The sequence below is a fragment of the Oncorhynchus gorbuscha genome, linkage group LG13 (genome assembly GCF_021184085.1).
Source record: "Oncorhynchus gorbuscha isolate QuinsamMale2020 ecotype Even-year linkage group LG13, OgorEven_v1.0, whole genome shotgun sequence".
NCBI classification, from domain to species: domain Eukaryota; kingdom Metazoa; phylum Chordata; class Actinopteri; order Salmoniformes; family Salmonidae; genus Oncorhynchus; species Oncorhynchus gorbuscha.
In genome coordinates, this window is record NC_060185.1 from 27697431 (window position 1) to 27714025 (window position 16595).

At 45.1% G+C, this 16595-nt stretch overlaps 1 long non-coding RNA gene and 1 pseudogene across 1 annotated transcript; both read left to right on the forward strand.

The window, feature by feature from the left end:
- Positions 1-490: 490 nt before the first annotated feature.
- On the forward strand, positions 491-8737 carry LOC123992649. Its single transcript, XR_006831285.1, has 5 exons — positions 491-540; positions 6704-6808; positions 6918-7072; positions 7170-7254; positions 7620-8737. It is a non-coding gene; the product is annotated as an uncharacterized LOC123992649 (long non-coding RNA).
- A 1574-nt stretch (positions 8738-10311) lies between these two features.
- LOC123992647 lies at positions 10312-16208 on the forward strand (annotated as a pseudogene).
- The last annotated feature ends 387 nt before the right edge of the window (positions 16209-16595 follow it).

Sequence of the window (16595 nt, forward strand, 5' to 3'; positions counted from 1 at the left end):
GCCCACACTGTTTCTCATTAGGCTATCATAATTCGATGTCCATTATGTTGTAGGCTTTACTTTGTACTCTGAAGGTGCGTTTTGATAGACGAAGGGTATTGCTCGCTTTCAATATGCATTATGAAACGGATAGTTGTATATTGTAGGCAACCGACTGGGAGGCAACAGTAATGTTTTGTCCTTACAACCAAAATCAGTAAAATGACAGATCAGGCTTGCGAAAAAAATGGAATTACCACATGGCGCTCCAACCTACTGTTTACAGATTGTAATGGGGGGAAAAACCTATATTTTTACATGTGTAATTATCTGACTCTCCCACACACACACGCATAACACACGCTGGACTGTAGCCACCACGGTCTTGCCCAGCCCAACTATTTGATAAATGACGCTATTATTTCTGACGTCGTTTGTCAGCTTCAACCTTTATATTGTACTATGTTATACGGTCTATAATTTAAAACTTGTTTTATTGTGTGCCCCTTTCAGGAAATGTGTCATGCATCTCAACAAACAACCGCAGGGGAACACCAATAGGTGCATAAATACATAAATCCCAGCAATAACTACAACAGACAACACATGTGGATACAGTCCGTAATTAAGTTCGGACATTTTAGGACGGGTGGAGATGGATTGATTTATGCTGGTGGGAATGAATGGTTGCTGGGCTCTGGCGGTTTTGTAAAGATGGACTCAGTATCGGCGGCCTGATAGTAGGAGCTGGTTCTCTTGGTTGAGTGGGTGTCAGGTCGGTGGCAATTCTCGCTCCTGCCCTTACTACTCTCCAAGAACAGCGCTTCCATGTCTTTGAGATGAACTCCACTGATGTTGGTTGACACTTGTACTATTTTATGCAGTTGGTTTTTATTTGCATGGTTAGCTGATTGTACCAGGCTTGGAAACAGAAAGTGAGAACACTCAGATCAAAGGATATATAGAATATGGTTGTTATTCTTTTATTGACCAGATATGTATTTAATCACCTCAGGAAATACAGTCCTTGTTGCCGTTTTTGTATATCTGTTGTATGTTTGCAGTCCAGAAGAGGTTTGATTAAATTATAGTTCCAAGATATTTATATTGCTCAAATATAGTCCATGAGCCCGCGTTTTGGTCGGGATCACTTGGGGTGATGATGTCTCAAAGTGATTTTCTTGGTCTATGTCCCTAGAGTTGGAACATTTGTGATAGCAGTGCAGCAATGGCAGCTATCACTCTTTTATCACTCTTTCTTTCATCCCTCCAAAGAGGGTTTCCCATTATTTTCTGCAGATCCTCTCAAGCTCTGTCAGGTTGGATAGGGAGCATCACTGCACAGCTATTTTCAGGTCTCTCCAGAGATGTTCGATCGGGTTCAAGTCCGGGCTCTGGCTGGGCCAATCAAGGACATTCAGAGACTTGTCCCGAAGCCACTCCTGTTGTCTTGGCTGTGTGCTTAGGGTTGTTGTCCTGTTGTAAGGTGAACCTTCGCCTGGGTGCTCTGGAGCAGGTTTTCATCAAAGATATCTCTGTACTTTGGTCTGTTCATCCTTCCCTCATGCTGCCACCACCATGCTTCACACCATGCTTCACTGTAGTGATGGTGCCAGGTTACATTTACATTTACATTTAAGTCATTTAGCAGACGCTCTTATCCAGAGCGACTTACAAATTGGTGCATTTCACCTTATGACATCCAGTGGGACAGTCACTTAACAATAGTGCATCTAAAACTTAGGGGGGGTGGGGTGAGAGGGATTACTTAACCTATCCTAGGTATTCCTTAAAGAGGTGGGGTTTCAGGTGTCTCCGGAAGGTGGTGATTGACTCCGCTGTCCTGGCGTCGTGAGGGAGTTTGTTCCACCATTGGGGGGCCAGGGCAGCGAACAGTTTTGACTGGGCTGAGCGGGAGCTGTACTTCCTCAGTGGTAGGGAGGCGAGCAGGCCAGAGGTGGATGAACGCAGTGCCCTTGTTTGGGTGTAGGGCCTGATCAGAGCCTGGAGGTACTGAGGTGCCGTTCCCCTCACAGCTCCGTAGGCAAGCACCATGGTCTTGTAGCGGATGCGAGCTTCAACTGGAAGCCAGTGGAGAGAACGGAGGAGCGGGGTGACGTGAGAGAACTTGGGAAGGTTGAACACCAGACGGGCTGCGGCGTTCTGGATGAGTTGAAGGGGTTTAATGGCACAGGCAGGGAGCCCAGCCAACAGCGAGTTGCAGTAATCCAGACGGGAGATGACAAGTGCCTGGATTAGGACCTGCGCCGCTTCCTGTGTGAGGCAGGGTCGTACTCTGCGGATGTTGTAGCGCATGAACCTACAGGAACGGGCCACCGCCTTGATGTTAGTTGAGAACGACAGGGTGTTGTACAGGATCACGCCAAGGTTCTTGGCGCTCTGGGAGGAGGACACAATGGAGTTGTCGACCGTGATGGCGAGATCATGGAACGGGCAGTCCTTCCCCGGGAGGAAGAGCAGCTCCGTCTTGCCGAGGTTCAGCTTGAGGTGGTGATCCGTCATCCACACTGATATGTCTGCCAGACATGCAGAGATGCGATTCGCCACCTGGTCATCAGAAGGGGGAAAGGAGAAGATTAATTGTGTGTCGTCTGCATAGCAATGATAAGAGAGACCATGTGAGGTTATGACAGAGCCAAGTGACTTGGTGTATAGCGAGAATAGGAGAGGGCCAAGAACAGAGCCCTGGGGGACACCAGTGGTGAGAGCGCGTGGTGAGGAGACAGATTCTCGCCACGCCACCTGGTAGGAGCGACCTGTCAGGTAGGACGCAACCAAGCGTGGGCCGCGCCGGAGATGCCCAACTCGGAGAGGGTGGAGAGGAGGATCTGATGGTTCACAGTATCGAAGGCAGCCGATAGATCTAGAAGGATGAGAGCAGAGGAGAGAGAGTTAGCTTTAGCAGTGCGGAGCGCCTCCGTGATACAGAGGAGAGCAGTCTCAGTTGAATGACTAGTCTTGAAACCTGACTGATTTGGATCAAGAAGGTCATTCAGAGAGAGATAGCGGGAGAGCTGGCCAAGGACGGCACGTTCAAGAGTTTTGGAGAGAAAAGAAAGAAGGGATACTGGTCTGTAATTGTTGACATCGGAGGGATCGAGTGTAGGTTTTTTCAGAAGGGGTGCAACTCTCGCTCTCTTGAAGACGGAAGGGACGTAGCCAACGGTCAGGGATGAGTTGATGAGCGAGGTGAGGTAAGGGAGAAGGTCTCCGGAAATGGTCTGGAGAAGAGAGGAGGGGATAGGGTCAAGCGGGCAGGTTGTTGGGCGGCCGGCCGTCACAAGACGCGAGATTTCATCTGGAGAGAGAGGGGAGAAAGAGGTCAGAGCACAGGGTAGGGCAGTGTGAGCAGAACCAGCGGTGTCGTTTGACTTAGCAAACGAGGATCGGATGTCGTCGACCTTCTTTTCAAAATGGTTGACGAAGTCATCTGCAGAGAGGGAGGAGGGGGGGGGGGGCGGAGGATTCAGGAGGGAGGAGAAGGTGGCAAAGAGCTTCCTAGGGTTAGAGGCAGATGCTTGGAATTTAGCGTGGTAGAAAGTGGCTTTAGCAGCAGAGACAGAGGAGGAAAATGTAGAGAGGAGGGAGTGAAAGGATGCCAGGTCCGCAGGGAGGCGAGTTTTCCTCCATTTCCGCTCGGCTGCCCGGAGCCCTGTTCTGTGAGCTCGCAATGAGTCATCGAGCCACGGAGCGGGAGGGGAGGACCGAGCCGGCCTGGAGGATAGGGGACATAGAGAGTCAAGGGATGCAGAGAGGGAGGAGAGGAGGGTTGAGGAGGCAGAATCAGGAGATAGGTGGGAGAAGGTTTGAGCGGAGGGAAGAGATGATAGGATGGAAGAGGAGAGAGTAGCGGGGGAGAGAGAGCGAAGGTTGGGACGGCGCGATACCATCCGAGTAGGGGCAGTGTGGGAGGTGTTGGATGAGAGCGAGAGGGAAAAGGATACAAGGCAGTGGTCGGAGACTTGGAGGGAGTTGCAGTGAGGTTAGTGGAAGAACAGCATCTAGTAAAGATGAGGTCGAGCGTATTGCCTGCCTTGTGAGTAGGGGGGAAGGTGAGAGGGTGAGGTCAAAAGAGGAGAGGAGTGGAAAGAAGGAGGCAGAGAGGAAAGAGTCAAAGGTAGACGTGGGGAGGTTAAAGTCGCCCAGAACTGTGAGAGGTGAGCCGTCCTCAGGAAAGGAGCTTATCAAGGCATCAAGCTCATTGATGAACTCTCCGAGGGAACCTGGAGGGCGATAAATGATAAGGATGTTAAGCTTGAAAGGGCTAGTAACTGTGACAGCATGGAATTCAAAGGAGGCGATAGACAGATGGGTAAGGGGAGAAAGAGAGAATGACCACTTGGGAGAGACGAGGATCCCGGTGCCACCACCCCGCTGACCAGACGCTCTCGGGTGTGCGAGAACACGTGGGCGGACGAAGAGAGAGCAGTAGGAGTAGCAGTGTTGTCTGTGGTGATCCATGTTTCCGTCAGTGCCAAGAAGTCGAGGGACTGGAGGGAGGCATAGGCTGAGATGAACTCTGCCTTGTTGACCGCAGATTGGCAGTTCCAGAGGCTACCGGAGACCTGGAACTCCACGTGGGTCGTGCGCGCTGGGACCACCAGAGTAGGGTGGCGCGGCCACGCGGTGTGGAGCGTTTGTATGGTCTGTGCAGAGAGGAGAGAACAGGGATAAACAGACACATAGTTGACAGGCTACAGAAGAGGCTACGCTAATGCAAAGGAGATTGGAATGACAAGTGGACTACACGTCTCGAATGTTCAGAAGGTTAAGCTACGTAGCAAGAATCTTATTGACTAAAATGATTAAAATGATACAGTACTGCTGAAGTAGGCCAGCTGGCAGTGGGTGCGTTGTTGACACTACACTAATCAAGTCGTTCCGTTGAGTGTAATAGTTTCTGCAGTGTTGCTATTCGGGGGCTAGCAGGCTAGCTAGCAGTGTTGTTTACGTTACGTTGCGTTAAAAGAACGACAATAGATGGCTAGCGAACCTAGAAAATCGCTCTAGACTACACAATTATCTTTGATACAAAGACGGCTATGTAGCTAGCTAAGTAGCTAGCTACGATCAAACAAATCAAACCGTTGTACTGTAATGAAATGAAGTGAAAATGTGATACAACCTGTGAATGCGACCGGGTAGTTGAGTTCTATACAGAAGACGTTGGCTAGCTGTTGGCTAGCTAGCAGAGTTGGCTAGCTAGCAGAGTCACCTACGTTAAGGACGACAAATAGCTGGCTAGCTAACCTCGGTAAATTAAGATAATCACTCTAAGACTACACACTCTAAACCTAAACAACACAATTATCTTGGATACGATGATACGATGATACGAAGACAGCAAAGACAGCTATGTAGGTAGCTAACACTAAACTAATCAAGTCGTTCAGTTGAGTGTAATAGTTTCTCAGTGCAGCTAATCAGTGGACGTTAGCTAGCTGGCTAGTGAGGACTACGTTAGGACGGCGAAATTATGATAATTACGCAATTATCTTTGATACAAAGACGGCTATGTAGCTAGCTGAGAAGAAATTGCTAAGATAAGACAGATCAAACCGTTGTGATATAATGAAATATAATGAAAAAGTTATACTACCCGTTGGAGCGACGTGCAGATGCCTTCAGATGTGACGCTTGGCATTCAGGCCAAAGAGTTAAATTTTGGTTTCATCAGACCAGAGAATCTTGTTTCTCATGGTTTGAGAGTCCTTTAGGCGCCTTTTGGCAAACTCCATCATATGCCTTTTACTGAGGAGTGGCTTCCGTCTGGCCACTCCATTATAAAGGCCTGATTGGTGGAAAACTGCAGAGATGGTTGTCCTTCTGGAAGGTTCTCCCATCTCCGCAGAGGAACTCTGGAGCTCTGTCAGAGTGACCATCGGGTTCTTGGTCACCTCCCTGACCAAGGCCCTTCTCTCCCGATTGCTAAGTTTGGATGAGCTCTAGGATGAGCCTTGGTGGTTCTAAACTTCTTCCATTTAAAAATTGATGGGGGCCCATGTGTTCTTGGGGACCTTCAATGCTGCAGAAATGTTTTGGTACCCTTCCCTAGATCTGTGCCTCAACACAATCCTGTCTCTGAGTTCTATGGACAATTCCTTTGACTTCATGACTTGGTTTTTGCGCTGACATGCACTGTGGTGTGTGCCTTTCCAAATCATGTCCAATCAAGTTGTAGAAACATCTCAAGGATACATTTGCTAACATTTCTAAAAACCTGTTTTTGCTTCGTCATTATTGGGTATTGTGTGTAGATTGATGAGGAAAACATTTAATTGAATCAATTTTAGAATAAGTTAAGGGGTCTGAATACTTTCCAAATGCACCATACATCAGCCTAGCAGCAGAGTTGGGGCTCTTGGTGATTTTGCATCCAGGACCCTACATCTGTGCTGAGTGGGACTTAGGAGTGCTGCCCAGGTTGTTTCCATTACTTTAAGCCTTTACATTTGTAGCAGGGGTTAGTCCAATGTTACCCAAGCCAACATGTGAAATGTTCAATGAGACCTCCTTATAACATTTTTTTCCTTTCGGTTGGCTGTTCCATGATAGAAACATGAAGTTGAGAACAACCTACTCTGTCTTCATAGAATCAGAGAAGCCTTTCCTTGACAAACTCATTCCAATAGTTAAGCATCTACAAGTAGGTAAATAAGTGACCTTATTATCCAAGCCATCAAGTCCTGGTATCTGTTCGTAGGGAGGTTCATAGTTTGAGGAGGGAGGCCCCATCATTGCAGTTCAAGTGGAGAATGAGTACGGCTCATATGCAAAGGATGAACGATACATGCCTTTTATGAAGGAGGTAATGTGACACTGTACTGTTTCTCACTATCTGCATTATATTATATGCCCAGTATAGACTTTTGCAGTGACCTCTAAATGTGTAGTGAAACAGTATCTCCTTTGGCCAGCTCTATCATCCAGAGGGATCAATGAACTCCTACTGATATCAGACACCGGGGAGGGGCTACGTTTCTTTTCTTGACCCTTCCTCTCTTAAGTTCACAAGATGGTAAACCTTCAAAGACTGGCCAACGGAACCATATAATATTTAGCGTACATGCAGGTATAGTGCCAATGAGTCTGTGTTTTCTTCTATTTTGTCTTGCATCTGTGAAAACATAGTGGTCCAAAGACTAAGTGTGACTTTGCCCTTACTGTAGCCCCAGAAACCTCTGCATGTAATGGAGTGCTGGTTTGGGTGGTCCGATGTCTGGAGTGAATCTCACCATGCGTTACCAGCAGAGGGTATGTTTCCCTCCAAATCACTACATTACAAACGAGATGAAAATCATGTCATATAACCCCTAGTTATATCAATGCTTAAAGTTAATCTATTATTTACATTTTAGACATTTAGCAGACACTCACCCAAAGCGACTGGGGTGGCAGGTAGGCTAGTGGTTAGAGCATTGGGCCAGTAACTGAAAGGTTGCTAGATCAAATCCTTGAGCTGACAAGGTAAAAATCTGTCGCTCCTCCCCTGAACAAGGCAGTTAACTCACTGTTCCTGGGCTGTTGATGTAAATAAGAATTTGTTATTAACTGACTTGCCTAGTTAAATAAAATAGTAGTGAGTGCACACATTTTCATTTGTACTGTTGCCCCATCAGAATTGAACCCACAATCCTGGCATTGCAAGTGCCATGCTCTACCAACTGAGCCACAGTGGACCATCCATCCATCACGCTAAGTACTGTATGTGGTGACCGTCTAGCATTGATTCTCCTCTGGTAGATATTTGAATATGCGGGAGATGTCTCCTCTGGTAGACATGTTGGCTGTGGTGTCACAGATACTGGAGCCAGGTGTATCCATCAACCTCTATATGTTCCATGGTGGAACCAGCTTTGGCTTCATGAATGGAGCTGTGGGGAACCTTGGCACCTACAAACCTCAAGTTGGAAGCTATTCAACCAGTTTCATGTACTGACATTTCCCAAATTTAAATTTCCTTGCCAAGAAAAATGTTGTCATCTTTTTTATTTTATTATGATGCTCCGTTATCCGAGGCTGGAGATTACACCACCAAGTATCAGCTCTTAAGGAATTTATTCAGCCAGTTTCACAGTAAGCTTTCTCTTTCAAACATTCTCATACAATACTATTTGCGTTTTGGAAAATAACAGGCACCATAATTTAATTTGTGAAATTGTCTAGCTTGGAGTGTATCTGTGTGTCTCAGATGAGAAGCTTCCTGAGGCTCCCTCTCTCCAGGCCAGGAGAGTGTATGAGCCTGTCATCATTCAGAAGCATCTGTCACTGTGGGAGAGCCTGCATTTTACTGACAAGGTAAACTAGGGGTCAAGTAGCATACTGTCAGTTGTGACCTGGCCTGCTTGGCAAGTTGGCAATACTCAAGGGTTGATGTTGATATTTAATTGAATGCACCACATTGACATTTTTCCATCATCAAGCCCTTGAAGTCAGAGGGGCCTGTCAACATGGAGAACAATAACAATGGTCAGTCCTATGGCTACACTCAATATGAGACCACCATCAACAGCAGAGGCCTTCTGAACTCCAAGACAAATTTTAGAGACTGAGCCCTGGTGATTACAGACAGAAACAGTGACATGGCATGAATTTACTACAGTAAAAGGTCCACACTGTATGACAATACATCATTTGTACTAATAAAGTTGTCTTCTAAAACTGTTTGCATGTTCTTCACAAAGAGGGCAACAGATGCTACTGAGCCAGATGTCTATGTGTCAGGGGAGAAGCTCCAGGTGGTATCCGATTTTAAGTACCTTGGCATCATACTTGATTCCAACCTCTCTTTTAAAAAGCATGTGAAAAAGGTAATTCAAATAACCAAATTCAACCTAGCTAATTTCCGATTGATACGAAATTGTTTGACTACAGAGGTAGCAAAACTATACTTCAATTCTATGATACTCCCCCACTTAACATACTGCTTGACTAGTTGGGCCCAAGCTTGCTGTACAACATTAAAACCTATTCAGTCTGTCTACAAACAGGCTCTCAAAGTGCTTGATAGGAAGCCCAATAGCCATCATCATTGTCACATCCTTAGAAAGCATGAGCTCTTGAGTTGGGAAAATCTTGTGCAATACACCGACGCATGTCTTGTATTCAAGATCCTAAATGTTATATATATATTTACACACTGAGGTTGGAATAATACTGCGAAATTGTGAAAATGAACATAATGCCCTTTTAGTGTACGAGCTGTCTGAAAATACCTCCTGAAATTTCTGCCTGTTTTGGTGGAATGGAGTTTTGGCAGGCAATCTCAACGATGTGCGTTACAGGGAAGACATCCTCCTCCCTCATGTGGTACCCTTCCTGCAGGCTCATCCTGACATGACCCTCCAGCATGACAATGCCACCAGCCATACTGCTCGTTCTGTGCGTGATTTCCTGCAAGACAGGAATGTCAGTGTTCTGCCATGGCCAGCGAAGAGCCCGGATCTGAATCCCATTGAGCATGTCTGGGACCTGTTGGATCGGAGGGTGAGGGCTAAAGCCATTTCCCCTAAAAATGTCTGGGAACTTGCAGGTGCCTTGGTGGAAGAGTGGGGTAACATCTCACGGCAAGAACTGGCAAATATGGTGCAGTCCACGATGAGGAGATGCACTTCAGTACTTAATGCAGCTGGTGGCCACACCAGATACTGACTGTTACTTTTGATTTTTACCCCCCTTTGTTCAGGGACACATTATTCCATTTATGTTAGTCACATGTCTGTGGAACTTGTTCGGTTTATGTCTCTTGTTGAATCTTGTTATGTTCATACAAAAATGTACACATGTTAAGTTTAATGAAAATAAACGCAGTTGACAATGAGAGGACGTTTCTTTTTTTGCTGCGTTTACATGCACATTATCTCAATTACCTCAACTACCTCATGCCCCTGCACATTGACTCAGTATGGTACTCCTTTATAGTCTTGTTGTTATTTTATTGTGTTACTATTTCATTTTTCTTACTTGTTTAATCTGTGTTGTAGTCAAAATGGTTATTTCGTAAAAATGTAAGATTAGGGATAGGTTTAAAATCACATTTTAAGAAGATACATTGTAGAAATGGGCGTGCTTTATGACTTTGTGGCTGTGGTAACTAGTTATGACCTGGCACAACTCCGATATAAAGTGTTTTTCCTCAAAGTTGCTGGGATGTCACGTGTCCTACTTATATCAGTACACCATTAACAACCATATCATTACGGAATTTATATTCGATCAAATAAGCCATGCAATTTTTTGACAACGAAATTCGACACTCATTGACCTACATTCAAAAACTCTTGGTGAGCGAAAAATAATAGAAAACGCCACCTGCTGGAGAGGACAGATTTCGGGCCCAGTTATCCCTCTCGCTTCGGGTCTTCCTCGCTGTTCTTATTCACGATTCCGGTAGTTGCGCACCATTGCGTTATTGACTGTCAATTGTAATTTTGCGACATTTGCGGAAATTTGTTACAACGTTGAGCAATAGCGATCATCGGTCATTTCAATTTGAAATTCGATGGTTAGCTTCATTGCACGAACGGGTGGAGTCTGGTTTTCCACGCATTTCTTGCACAGTAGCCTAGTAAATTGTGCATGTGAAATGCATGTTTATAAATTTTACTGCTACTAGGTTGTGCATTGGATGAACAGCAGTCTAAACTGGAGATTTATTCGATCCACAAAACGGATACTGCTTTATTTTAGGACTCGCTTCATTATTTTGACACATTTCGTTTGGAAATGGAGATTGCCATTGCGCTGGGGTGCTCTGTTTGTTTTACCTTCGGAGGACTAGTATTTGTAGCGTATAAACTTGGTTTACTGTATCAGTTGTTTCTTCATAAGATAAGTAATTCACTTCTGTGTAAACAATGTTACATTCTAATTTGGTGTCGGCCTGCTCACTTGCTGTCTCAACTGTGAAACTCGCGTGCAGCCTGGTATTCTCAGAAGCAAAACACCTTGTTCATACCCACTACAGTGCTATTTTACTCACTTGCTTCTTCACCAAGCCAAAGTGAACCAACATATGACTCAGTTACTCATATAGTAGGTGAAAGGTAACCCTACTGTATGTGAGAGAACTTTGAACTGCCTGGTGGCTATCTAACACAAAGGCCATGACACAGTGCAGGTTCTTCAGAAGTTATACAATAGGCTACATAAGGAGCATTAGGTCTACAAGGACAATATGCAGTTCATTTCTAAATACAAGATAGTGATCTATAGATAACCAATAGGCCTTTTCTAGTTTCCGACAGAACTTTGCAGTTATTTAAAAGAAATTATACCCTGTCCTTGACCCTGATTTGAGATCTGCCTGTTCAGTCCTTTACCTGAGTCCTCTAATTCTTCCCCAAGACTGAGACTCCGAGCCCTCGCCATGGTGGGGAGAGTGTGGCAGAGGTTCTGCGTGCCCATGGGGTTAAGTTTGTCTTCACCCTGGTGGGGGGGCACATCTCGCCCATCTTGGTGGCCTGCGAGAAGCTGGGCATTCTCATCGTGGACACCAGGCATGAGGCTACTGCTGTCTTTGCAGCTGATGCTGTAGCTAGGCTCTCAGGTGAAGTAGTACGGTACATTACCTACTATGTTATCACAAATACCTTGCATTACAGTTGTCCATCTCCACCTGAACCGTTCGGAACGGGTTTCATTTGCTTAGGACACTAGTCTACTCATGTGTTCATACTGTAGCATTGACACTGTCATTGATTCTCCCTCCAACAGGCACTGTAGGTGTAGCTGCAGTGACTGCTGGCCCAGGCCTGACTAACACAGTCACAGCAGTGAAGAACGCTCAGATGGCCGAGTCTCCACTGCTTCTCATAGGGGGAGCTGCTGCAACACTACTTCAGGTGAAAGTCAGGCCTTTTACTGGTGTAGCAGCATGGGGGTACCCTAGTACTAACGTTAACACTAAGGCTGCGCAGCAATAGCAAGTTAGACTCAACAATGTCCATAATCCTGCACTGTAGAGTTGTGTGACTGGGTGAGCACAATACATATTGATTCTCCCTATCCATTGTGGAGGTTTGACCTCTTTGAGAACTGTTGTGCAGGGTAGAGGAGCGCTGCAGGACATTGACCAAATGTCCCTGTTCAAGCCGCTGTGTAAGTTCTGCGCCTCGGTGAGGAGTGTGAGGGAGATCGTCCCCACGATGAGGAAGGCCCTGGCCATCGCCCAGTCTGGAACTCCAGGACCTGTGTTCATAGAGTTCCCCATTGACACACTCTACCCCTTCCACCTGGTGTCCAAAGAGTTCGGAGTGAAAAACCCTCCCAAGGGACTAATGGGGAAAGTTGTCACTTGGTAAGTGATCAGAAGGATTGTGCTGGTCCATGCTTTCACACATCCCTAGTGATTTGTGAAAGTAACAGATACTGTATATGTTTTTCCATAAGGTACCTCCACAATCACCTAAAGAACTTGTTTGCTGGGGCCTGGGAAACCAGAGATGTTTCACCTCTCCCTGTGCACATCCCTCAGGCCACAGACGATCAGGCAAGACTAACTCTAACCCTCAGTCATTCTCTAACAACAGTGAGAAAGGCTTAATTTGGTAGAAGCCGTCAGTTCGTACTAGCCAGTTACAGATTTCCAATAGACATGAATGCATGTTTTTTATGTAACCCTTGTGGCTCAACCTCTAGTGATCTGACATCAGGTACAAAAGTGTATAGAGCTGGTGAGGAGAGCCAAGAAGCCTGTTATCCTACTGGGGAGCCAGGCGACCCTACCTCCAACACCTACAGACGACATCAGGTATTTCAACAACCACATATATAGGTATTTCAACAACCACATATATATCCATATATTTTTTCCTGTTATAGGGTAGCCCTGGAGTCCCTGGGTATCCCTTGCTTTCTGGGGGGAATGTCCCGTGGCATGCTGGGTAGGAACAGTCCCTTGCACATCAGACAGAACAGGAAAAGTGCCCTAATGGACGCAGACCTTGTGCTGTTAGCAGATGAAACACAAACTGCCATCTGTAAATCTTGTCTCCATACAGTTGTTTGTATTTATTATGGATCCCCATTAGCTGCTACCAAAGCAGCAGCTACTCTTCCTGGTGTTCAGCTAAATTAAGGCAGTTTATACAATTTGAAAAATGATACATGAACAGATTTCACAACACACTGTGTTCCCTCAGGCCCCTACTCCAACACTACCACATATCTAGAGTACTAAATCCATGTGTATTTATAGTGTGTATGCATGTGTCTGTGCCAATGTTTGTGTTGCTTCACAGTCCTAGCTGTTCCATAAAGTTTTTTTTATTTTTATTCCTACTTGCGTCAGTTACTTGTGGAATAGAGTTCCATGTAGTCATAGCTCTATGTAGTACTGTGTGCCTCCAATAGTCTGTTCTGGACTTGGGGACTGTGAAGAGACCTCTGGTGGGGTATCGTTGGGTGTCCGAGCTGTGTGCCAGTAGTTTAGACAGACAGCTCAGTGCATTCAACATGTCAATACCTCTCATGAATAAAAGTAGTGATGAAGTAAATCTCCTCCACTTTCAGCCAGGAGAGATTGACATGCATATGAATTATATTAGTTCTCTGTGTACATCCAAGGGCCAGCAGTGCTGCCCTGTTCTAAGCCAATTGCAATTTTCTTAGGTCCTTTTTTGTGGCACCTGACCACACGACTGAACAGTAGTCCAGGTGTGACAAGACTAGGGCCTGTAGAACCTGCGTTGTTGATAGTGTTGTTAAGGAGGCAGAGCATCGCTTTATTATAGACAGACTTCTCCCCATCTTAGCTACTACTGCATCAATATGTTTTGACCATGACAGTTTGCAATCCAGGTGTACTCCAAGCAGTTTAGTCATCCTAATAAAATCTAAACTTGCTCAATTTCCACATTATTTATTACAATATTTAGTCGAGGTTTAGTGAGTGTTTTGTTCCAAATACAATGATTTTAGTTTTAGAAATATTTAGGGCTAACATATTCCTTCCCACCCACTCTGAAACTAACTGCAGTTCTTTGTTGAGTGTTTCAGTCATTTCAGTCGCTGTTGTAGCTGACGTGTTGAGTGTTGAGTCATCTATAGACACTCTGGCTTTACTCAGTCAGTGGCATGTCGTTAGTAAAAAAGCAAGGGGCATAAACAGCTCCCCTGTTCCTGATTCTAACTGAATTATATTTGAGGTTTCCATTAAAGAACACCCTCTGTGTTCTGTTAGACAAGTAACTCTATCCACATTATAGCAGGGGGTGTAAAGCCATAACACATACGTTTTTCCAGCAGCAGACTATGATCAATAATGTCAATAGCTGCACTGAAGTCTAACAAGACAGTCACCACAATCATTTCATCAATTTCTATTGTCTTTGAGGCTGTCTCACAATGGTGGTATGTGTTGTAGGAACTGTATGTGACTTCCGATTAAGCTACGGCAGAGTGCTGAACAGGCGCAGCAAGCTCATTGCTGTCAACAGAGATAAGACTCAACTTCTGAAGAACTCTGACATGTTCTGGAAGCCCAATGTGGCCATTCAGGGTTGGTACTGTTGTCTGAATTGTCCAATCAGTCTTAATTGCTTTCACAAAACACTGCCACTTCCTGTTTGGCTATTTGATCTTGTGGAGACAAAAATGTCTGTTTGACTTTTAGGAGATGCAGGCTCCTTCCTACTCCGTCTCTCCAAATGCCTCATGGGCCACAAATGTCCCGAGGACTGGCCACAGAGGCTCAAAGACGGACTGCCACCTGAACCCCCTGAGTGTCCTGCACCGTATGGATGAGTTGATGGCTGACGACAGCATCATAGTGGCGGATGGGGGCGACTTCGTGGGCAGTACTGCATAAATCATGAGACCAAGGGGCCCACTCCGCTGGCTGGATCCAGGTCAAGATCCTCAGTGGACAGTGTTAAATACAAATAGACAATATTTTTGGAAATGTGTTATAGGATTGTGGTCATTTGAGTAAGAGGGGTATTAACATGTACAATAAAACAAATAGGACTTGTTTATTTAATTTGAACACGTGACATTCTTGATATCTTAATGGATGATTACCTGATGTTGTTGGTCATTCTAACAGGAGCATTTGGAACCCTTGGTGTTGGAGGAGGGTTTGCTCTGGGGGCCAAGCTGTGTCGGCCTGAGTCAGAGGTACAGTAGAATACCAAGCAGGCCTTATCCGTCACTGTTTTATACGGGTTTATGTTTTTCGGTTTATTCATGTTATGAAACACCATTTTTAGCTGAGTTTGGCTGACTAAGGTTCTCATTGAGGTGTGGATTATCTATGGCAATGGATCCCTGGGATACAGTGTTGCAGAATTGGACACTTTTACCAGACACAGGGTACAGTAATAACCAATTCACCATTCAGACCAACCTATCAACTAACTAATCATGCATTCAGACCAGTTAATCTGCTTTGTCCCTCTCTCTCCCAGACGCCAGTAATTGCTCTGGTGGGGAACGATGCCTGTTGGAGCCAGATCTCCAGGGAGCAGGTTCCCATCCTGGGCAGCAACGTGGCCTGTGGCCTGGCCTTCACAGGTCTTTATATGTTGGCCTACTGTACCCCCAGTGCCACCATACTGGGGATCTCTAGTGCCTATACTCACACATGCAAGGTCTCTGTTAGCCCATGTCATGTCTTTGGATGTCATGTTACACATCCAACATGCTGTCTCTGTTCTCCCCTTCTCTAGATTACCACATAGTTGTATGTGGTAAGGAGACCCGAGAGGGGAGAGCCACACTACTCAATGTTCTCATAGGGAAGACCAACTTCAGAGAGGGTTCCATCTCTGTGTAGAATAGCTCAGACAGACAGGCCACAACCTCTGGGGTCTCTGTCTGGACCTGTGGGTCCTAAAACCTTCCCACCTTGCCTAGAAACCCAAATCTGTTCACGTGCTGTTGAACAGTACAACTGCTGCATTTTGCAGGTGAAGAAGGAAAGTGTGACTTCTGGGAACCTCAACAATTCAGGAACTAATTTCTCAACCTTTTATCAGCCTTTTGATCCTTGCTATATACACGTTTAACCAATTAATGTATATTGACTTCGGATAGCCTATTGATATACTGAACTCTATCTTGAAACTGGTCATTTATTTCAAAAAACGAAAAAAGTGAATTTTGGAATGAAATGTCCTTCATAAGGGATATTTGTTGGCAGGTAGCCTAGTGGTTAGAGCGTTGGGGCAGTAACCGAAACGTTGCTAGATCGAATCCCAGAGCTGACAAGGTAAAAAATATGTTGTTCTGCCCCTGAATAACGCTGTTATCCCACTGTTCCTAGGCTGTAATTGTAAATACGAATTTGTTCTGAACTGATTTGCCTAGTAAAATGTAAAAATATTTATGAAAATGCATCATACACTAAGCTACAAGCCACAGGAGGATTTATAGGTTTAACATCAAGGTAATAAATACAATAATATACATCAATCAATAGAATGGATACACAAATACAAGATGTTGATTCAAAAGTTAATTTTATGCAGTAGGAGTGCTCTATAAAAAAGCAAGGAATTTAAACTGGAAGATGTTATCATATTTTACCATTTGAGTAGTGGTCATTATAATCTTGAATAAATTATAACATTTTATTACACTGCTCATACTATTTC